Consider the following 9,593-nt stretch of genomic DNA (forward strand, 5'->3'; position numbering starts at 1 on the left):
ATCTGAGCACACAGTATGGCTCTGAATACATCAGAATTCATTCGGCTGCTTCTGTCCTGTGTCACATCATCAATAAACACTAGTGACCCAGTGCCACTGGCAGCCATGCATGCCCAAGCCATCACACTGCCTCCGCCGTATTTTACAGATGATGTGGCATGCTTTGGATCATGAGCTGTACCACGCCTTCGCCATACTTTTCTCTTTCCATCATTCTGGTAGAGGTTGATCTTGGTTTCATCTGTCCAAAGAATGTTCTTCCAGAACTGTGCTGTCTTTTTTAGATGTTTTTGCTTATGAGTGGCTTGCACCTTGCAGTGAATCCTCTGTATTTACTTTCATGCAGTCTTCTCTTTATGGTAGATTTGGATATTGATACGCCTACCTCCTGGAGAGTGTTGTTCACTTGGTTGGCTGTTGTGAAGGGGTTTCTCTTCACCATAGAGATTATTCTGCGATCATCCACCACTGTTGTCATCCGTGGACGCCCAGGTCTTTTTGCATTGATGAGTTCACCAGTGCTTTCTTTCTTTCTCAGAATGTACCAAACTGTAGATTTTGCCACTCCTAATATTGTAGCAATTTCTCGGATGTTTTTTTTCTGTTTTTTTGCAGCTTAAGGATGGCTTGTTTCACTTGCATGGAGAGCTCCTTTGACCGCATGTTTACTTCACAGCAAAACCTTCCAAATGCAAGCACCACACCTCAAATCAACTCCAGACCTTTTATCTGCTTAACTGAGAATAACATAACGAAGGGATTGCCCACACCTGTCCATGAAATAGCCTTGGAGTCAATTGTCCAATTACTTTTGGTCCCTTTAAAAACAGGGTGGCACATGTTAAGGAGCTGAAACTCCTAAACCCTTCATCCAATTTTAATGTGGATACCCTCAAATGAAAGATGAAAATCTGAACTTCAACTGCAATCTGAATAGTTTTGTTTAAAATTTATTGTGGTAATGTCTAAAACCAAAATTAGAAAAATGTTGTCTCTGTCCAAATAAATATGGACCTAACTAATATATATATATATATATATATATATATATATATATATATATATATATATATATATATATATATATATATTTACACACACACACTACTGTTCAAAAGTTTGGGGTCGGGTCACCCAGACAATTTTGTGTTTTCCATGAAGACTCATACTTTTATTTATTAAATGAGTTCCAAAATGAATAGAAAATATAGTACAGACATTGACAAGGTTAGAAATAATGATTTTTATTTGAAAGAATAATTTTCTCCTTCAAACTTGGCTTTTGTCAAAGAATGCTCCCTTTGCAGCAATTACAGCATTGCAGACCTTTGGCATTCTAGATATTAATTTGCTGAAGTAATCTTGACAAATTTACCCCTATGCTTCCTGAAGCCCCTCCCACAAGTTGGATTGGCTTGATGGGCACTTTTTGAGTACCATACGGTCAAGCTTGTCCCACAAAAGCTCAATGGGGTTGAGATCCGGTGACTGCGCTGGCCACTCCATTACAGATAGAATACCAGCTGCCTGCTTCTTCCCTAAATAGTTCATGCATAATTTGGAGGTGTGCTTTGGGTCATTGTCCTGCTGTTGGATGAAATTGGCTCCAATCAAGCGCTGTCCACAGGGTATGGCATAGCGTTGCAAAATGGAGTGATAGCTTTCCTTATTCAAAATCCCATTTACCTTGTAGAAATCTCCCACTTTACCAGCACCAAAGCAACTCCAGACCATCACATTACCTCCACCATACATGACAGATGGCATCAGGCACTCTTCCAGCATCTTTTCAGTTGTTCTGCGTGTCACAAATGTTCTTCTGCGTGATCCAAACACCTCAAACTTTGATTCGTCTGTTGATAAAACTTTTTTCCAATCTTCCTCTGTCCAATGTCTGTGTTCTTTTGCCCATATTAATCTTTTACTTTTATTAGCCAGTCTCAGATATGGCTTTTTCTTTGCCACTTTGCCCTGAAGGCCAGCATGCCGGAGTCGCCTTTTCACTGTAGACCAGAGGTCCTCAAACTTTTTAAACAGGGGGACAGTTCATGGTCCCTCAGACCATTGGAGGGCCGGAATATAGTTTTTAAAAAAAACTATGAACAAATTCCTATGCACACTGCACATATCTTATTTTGAAGTAAAAAAAACAATACAAGAACAAATACAATATTTAAAATGAAGAACAAGTAAAGTTAAATCAACCGGTATTTCAATAGGTAGGTAACTGTACCCAATAGGCAGCATAGGTCCCCAATAGGCAGGTAAATGTACCCAATAGGCAGCATAGGTCCCCAATAGGCAGCATAGGTCCCCAATAGGCAGCATGGGTCCTCAATGGGCAGGTAAATGCTCTCAATAGGCAGGCTGTTTCCCCCTTATAATGCCATATGCAGGCTGTTCCCCCCCCTTATAATGCCCCATGCAGGCTGTTCCCCCCCTTATAATGCCCCATGCTGGATGCCACCCCCCATATAATGCCCCATGCAGGATGTCCCTTTCTCACACCATATAATGTCCCATGCAAGATATCACTCCCCTGTCTTTATAATGCCCCATGCAGGATGTCCCTTTCCCCCCCATATAATGCCCCATGCAGGATGTCACCCCCCATATCATGCCCCATGCAGGATGTCACCCCCCATATAATGCCCCATGCAGGATGTCACTCCCCTGTCTTTATAATGCCCCATGCAGCATGTCACCCCCCCCATATAATGCCCCATGCAGCATGTCACCCCCCCATATAATGCCCCATGCAGCATGTCACCCCCCATATAATGCCCCATGCAGCATGTCACCCCCCATATAATGCCACATGCATCATGTCACCCCCCCATATAATGCCCCATGCAGCATGTCACCCCCCCATATAATGCCCCATGCAGCATGTCACCCCCCATATAATGCCCCATGCAGGATGTCACCCCCCCATATAATGACCTATGCCTCCATACATTAAAAAAAAAAAAAAAAAAATCCAATACTCACCTCACTTCTCACTTGCTGCTGCTGCTCTACTCTGGTCTGGACTCCAGCGTCGCGGCGGCGTTGTCTGCGCTGCCTGTGACGGCACTCAGGAGGGCGCGGTGTAAAGACTTTACCGCGCCCTCTGACCTGAGACGTCACAGGAAGCGCAGAGCAGGAAGACAGCGGATCTGCGGAGGCACGGGGAGAGGTAAGTATCCGCCTGCCGGGGCCCTGAGCAAGCGAGGGGAAGGGCGGGCAATGGGCACCGCTCTCCTCTCCTCCGCCCATAGCCCGGCAGGCCGGATAAAAGTCCTCTGCGGGCCTCATGTGGCCCGCGGGCCGTAGTTTGAGGACCCCTGCTGTAGACGTTGACACTGGCGTTTTGCGTGTACTATTTAATGAAGCTGCCAGTTGAGGAGCTGTGAGGCATCGATTTCTCAAACTAGAGACTCAAATGTACTTGTCTTGTTGCTCAGTTGTGCTGCGGGGCCTCCCACCTCTCTTTCTACTCTGGTTAGAGCCTGTTTGTGCTCTCCTCTGAAGGGAGTAGTACACACTGTTGTAGAAAATCTTTCGTTTCTTGGCAATTTCTCACATGGAATAGCCTTCATTTCTAAGAACAAGAATAGACTGTCGAGTTTCACATGAAAGTTCTCTCTTTCTGGCCATTTTGAGACTTTCATAGAACAAACAAATGTAATTCTCCAGATTCTCAACTAGCTTAAAGGAAGGTCCATTTTATAGCCTCTCAAATCAGCCAAACCATTTTCAGCTGGGCTAACATACTTGTGCAAGGGTTTTCTAAACATCCATTAGCCTTCTTACACAGTTAGCAAACACAATGCACCACTAAAACACTGGGGTTGTGCTTGTTGGAAATGGGACTCTATCCACCTATGTAGATATTGCAATAAAAACAAGAGGTTTGCATCTAGAATAGTCATTTACCACATTAACAATGTATAGAGTGTATTTATGATTCATTTAATGTTAGCTTCATTGAAAAAAAATGTGCTTTTCTTTCAAATATAATGAAATATGTGTGTATATATACACACACACACATATATACACACACTGCTGAAAAAAATAAAGGGAACACTCAAATAACACATCCTAGATCTGAATGAATGAAATATTCTCACTGAATACTTTGTTCTGTACAAAGTTGAATGTGCTGACAACAAAATCACACAAAAATCATCAAAAATCAAATTTATTAACCAATGGAGGCCTGGATTTGGAGTCACCCCCAAAATTAAAGTGGAAAAACACACTACAGGCTGATCCAACTTTGATGTTATGTCCTTAAAACAAATCAAAATGAGGCTCAAAATTGTGTGTGGCCTCCATGTGCCTCTATAACCTCCCTACAACACCTGGGCATGCTCCTGATGAGGTTGGGGATGGTCTCCTGTGGGATCTCCTCCCAGACCTGGACTAAAGCATCCGCCAACTCCTGGACAGTCTGTGGTGCAACGTGACGTTGGTGATGTCCCAGATGTGCTCAATCGGATTCAGGGAACGGGCGGGCCAGTCGATAGCTTCAATGCCTTCATCTTGCAGGAACTGCTGACACACTCCAGCCACATGAGGTCTGGCATTGTCCTGCATTAGGAGGAACCCAGAGCCAACCGCACCAGCATATGGTCTCACAAGGGGTCTGAGGATCTCATTTCGGTACCTAATGGCAGTCAGGCTACCTCTAGTGAGCACATGGAGGGCTGTGGGGCCCTCCAAAGAAATGCCAGCCCACACCATTACTGACCCACTGCCAAACCCGTCATGCTGAAGGATGTTGCAGGCAGAAGATCACTCTCCACGGCGTCTCCAGACTGTCACATCTGTCACATTTGCTCAGTGTGAACCTGCTTTCATCTGTGAAGAGCACAGGGTGCCAGTGGCGACTTTGCCAATCCTGGTGCTCTGTGGCAAATGCAAAGCGTCCTGCACGGCGTTGGGCTGTGAGCACAACCCCCATCTGTGGACGTCGGGCCCTCATACCACCCTCATGGAGTCGGTTTCTAACCGTTTGTGCAGACACATGCACATTTGTGGCCTGCTGGAGGTCAATTTGCAGGGCTCTGGCAGTGCTCCTCCTTGCACAAAGGCGGAGGTAGCGGTCCTGCTGGTACTGTCAATGTGGTCTGTGGTCCCCACCTGCAGACCCACTCCTTTATTGAGTGTGTCTTGCTAATTGCCAATAATTTCCATCTATTGTCTATTCCATTTGCACAACAGCATGTGATATTGATTGTCAATCAGTGTTGCTTCCTAAGTGGACAGTTTGATCTCACAGAGGTTTGATTTACTTGGGAGTTATATTCTGTTGTTTAAGTGTCCCCTTTATTTTTTTGAGCAGTATATGTATATATATATATATTATATATATATTATATATATATACACACACCGTATTTTTTGGACTATAAGACGCACTGGACCATAAGATGCACCTAGGTTTTAGAGGAGGAAAATAGAAAAAAAAAATGTAAGCAAAAAATGTGGTCTGTTAAGGGGGAGGGGGTCTGCTGCTGACACTGTTATAGGGGTAATGTCCCCCAATTCTGTTAATATCCCCTATCTTGGTATATATGGCCCCCTCCTTCCTATTACACGTGACCCTCATCTCCATCCTGATATGTATGGCACCCCGATCCACCATTCTGGTATGCATGGCACCCCAATCATCCATCCTGGTATGCATGGCACCCTCATCCCTCTTCCTGGTATGTATGGCACCCTTCATCCTGTTATGTATGCCCCCCCTCACACCCATCCTGGTATGTATGGTACCTTCATTCCTCTTCCTGGTATGTATGGTTCCCTTCATCACTGTATGTATAGCACCCCTCATCCTTCATCCCTGTATGTATGGCCCCCTTCATTCCTGTATGTATGGTCCCCTTCATGCCCCGGTGTGGGGAGCAGTGACTATTCCGGCACAGAGCTGGCCACAGCACTGGAGGAGAGAGGAGGTGAGTATGAAAGTTTATTTATTTTTTCTGTGCAGCGTGACCGGGATCAAGGGGTGCCAAGCCTACCAGGATGAGGGGGCCACACATACAGGGATGAAGGGTGCCATACATACCGGGATGAAGGGTGCTATACATACCAGGAGCCGCGTTGCGGGCTCACTGTGCCGGTTATTAAGGAAAATTAATATTCACTGCTCCCCACCCCCACGGGCATGCGGAGCAGTGAATATTCATTTTCTTTAGTAGCGGGCACAGTGTAGGCTGCAGCAGGCGGCTGCTGCCTCCTGTGCCTCGCTACTCAGCCACTGTCGCTTCCCCCACCACTCACAGCCATAATATTTATGTACATCGGACTATAAGACGCACCCCCCACTTTCCTCAAATTTTGGTCACACGACCGTGCTATTAATCATTTACAGTTTCTGATGCTACAGAATTGTAATGTATCCATAAATATCGGGTGTGTACTCTGCCTCCATACTGTGGCATCCTATTTTTTTTTTCGCACACAGAGTCAGATCGCAGTTGCTACTATTTTTTTCTCACACCCAATCAGTATGAGAAAAAAATGTTTCTCTGCACGGCCTCATTGCATAACATCGGTCAGTGTGCGATCTGATAAAGCATCGGATTGCACACGCCTGATTTATATGCTTGTTTGCACGAGCCTTCGGGAACAATGGACTTCTGGATTGTTATTATTGGTTTATTATTTTCTACATTCCTATGGGCAAATAAAAATAAATCTTGAAAAGCCTGTTTAAATGGGTTATCCCAAGTTTCTTCTTAAACAGGGGATGACTTTCCGTTTGCTGTGCATCTGACCGCTGGGACCTCATGATCCTGAGAAACGTAGCTTTGAACAGCTCCATGTAAATGAAGCCGTGGTTGATCATACGCACCATGGCACCAATCACATGTGGCTCATCAGATAACTCTTTTAAAGGGAACTTATCAGCAGGATTTAGCCCTATAAACTAAAGGCATGGCGCTGTGACGCTGATTAATCTGATACCTGATGTGAAGGGATCCGATCAGTGGTTGCTTAATACTCACCTTATGAGTATTATTTTCTGAAAACTTCATAAGGTATTAAACAACCACTGATCAGATCCCTTCACATCACATAAATCAGCATCACAGCGCCATTATGGCCATGCTGTAAATTAATAGGGCTAAATCCTGATGACCGGTTCTCTTTAAGAGAGTCGTGAGGGGCATGACCACGTAAATGCAAAATTCACTGATTGGGGCATGTAGGTGTTACAGGATGTGGTCTGGTGGGGGTTTGTGTGGCAGGGCTGCTTTTTTGTCCCAGTCCAGCCCTAGCCTGGTCATACTGTGTGCGCACCCACACTGACACTTGGAACGCTACTGTGCTCCTCCAGTGTCCAGGCACAAGCACAGAAATTCAAAGTGATCTTAGATGGCACTTACTCTTACCAAAGCACCTGTTAATTATAACTGGGGAGTGATTTTAAAATACAAATAGGACGGTGTAATGGTGCACCAAGACATAGGCCACGCCAAGGGTGCACAGAAGTGTCCTCATTTGCATATAAAAAATAAAATATTAAAGTTAAAACTGTGTATGTCTGGACTACGTCCCCTATATAAGTGTGTATGCAGATTAATTTGCATTTTGGAGAAGAAAGACTCCCTTTAAATTTCATTGTTCTCAGCAACGATCATTCTGTGCACATGAAAGTGAGGCCAAAACAGGCTATTAAGTGACTGCTGATTGGCTTCATATTGCACATCAGTGGTCGTTTAAAGGCTGCAACTGGCCAATATAAATGCACCTTAGATCTAAGTACTTTACATGTCCCGACCCCATGATGACTTCACAGCCACAGCTCGTCTCTGTAGACTTCCCTTTTCTCTGGTCTTCTGCAGCACATCCCCACATGGTACCCTTAAAAATAAAAGTGTCATAATGTTCCTGAATAAAAATAACCAGCAAAGCTGTGACCTAAATAAGCCCTACACTATGCCCCTAAATACATAATTGCCCCTCACTATGCTCCTTATGCAAAAAATTATCCCACACTGTCCCTCTTATGGTGCATGGTCTTCACACTATTCTCTCCTATAAAATATTGCCACCACACTGTCTGCCCTAGTGAAATATGACAGCCACACCACCCCCTCAAACAAAAACTACCAGTGTTCTTTCCATTATGAATAATACCCACCACACCTTCCTCGCTTATGAACTCTGATCTGCAAACTGTCCCAACTCCATGTAGTCCCCTCTTCACTGTCCCCCTCATGTTATCCCCACTCCATACTGAGACCCCAATGCTACCTACTCTCCATACTAAGCCCCCTATTTTCCATACCGAGCCCCACATGCTACCCCATTCTCCATACCGAGCCCCCTCATGCTACCCCTTCTCCATACCGAGTCCCCATGCCACTCCTTCACCACAGCGAGCCCCTTCATGCTCCCCCTTATCCATACCGAGCCCCCCATGCTACTACATTCTCTATATTGAGCCCCCCATGCTACCCCATTCTCCATACTTAGCCCCTAATGCTACCCCATTCTTCATATAGAGCTACCCCATTGTTCACACTGAGCTTTGCCATTCTCCTTACCGAGCCCCCCTCTATTCTCCATACCGAGGCCCTCACCTCCCATTCTACATACTAAGTCCCTTCATATCCCTCATTCTCCATACTGAGGCCCCCTCCATTTGCCATATAGAGGCCTCCACCCCGTCCATTCTCCATATCGAGGTCCCCACACCTCCATTCTCCATATCAAGGTGCCCATCCACTCCCCCCCCCCCCCCCCCATTTTCCTCAATCCTCCAGAAAGACGCCGGTTTTGTTGAACAGTCTGGAGAAAGGAGGGAGATTTAAAAAAAATATATACAGTAGTGTTCAAAATAATTGCAGTGTGTTAAAAACATAAGCACAAAATTTATATACTAGTTTTTATTTCCATGCATTGGGAACATTGCACACTGTTTTCTAATATAAAACATGAAGAGAAATGTATATAATTTTTAACTACTTTAGAGAAAATAACAAAAAATGAACATTGGGTTGTTCTAAAAAAATAGCAGTGTCTTTACAAACTCATAATATGTAATCTTTTTTTGAGGATTTAGCATTCCTGTGAATCACTGACCTAATATTTAGTTGTATAACCACAGATTTTTTTTTAGAACTGCTTCACATCTATGTTGCATAGAGTCAAACAACTTCTGGCACCTGTCAACTGTTATTCCAGCCCAGGATGCTTTGGCTACATCCCACATTTTTTTGGCATTTGTTGGCTTTGCCTCAGAAACAGTATTTTTGATGTCACCCCACAAGTGTTCTATCAGATTAAGGTTCGGGGATTGGGCTGGCTACTGCATGACCTCAATTTTGTTGAACTGGAACCAAGATTTTGCTCGTTTACTGGTGTGTTTAGGGTCGTTGTATTGTTGAAACACCAATTTCAAGGGCATATCCTCTTCAGCGTAAGGCAACATGACCTCTTCAAGTATTTTAATATATGCAAACTGGTCCATGATCCCCGGTATTCGGTAAATAGGTTTGGCACCATAGTAAGAGAAGCAGGCCAATATCATGATGCTTGCACCACCATGCTTCACTGTCTTCAGATTGTACTGTGGCTTGAATTCAGAG

The sequence above is a fragment of the Phyllobates terribilis genome, unplaced genomic scaffold, assembly GCF_046119375.1.
Source record: "Phyllobates terribilis strain yellow unplaced genomic scaffold, ASM4611937v1 Scaffold_2__4_contigs__length_985480577, whole genome shotgun sequence".
Taxonomy (NCBI): domain Eukaryota; kingdom Metazoa; phylum Chordata; class Amphibia; order Anura; family Dendrobatidae; genus Phyllobates; species Phyllobates terribilis.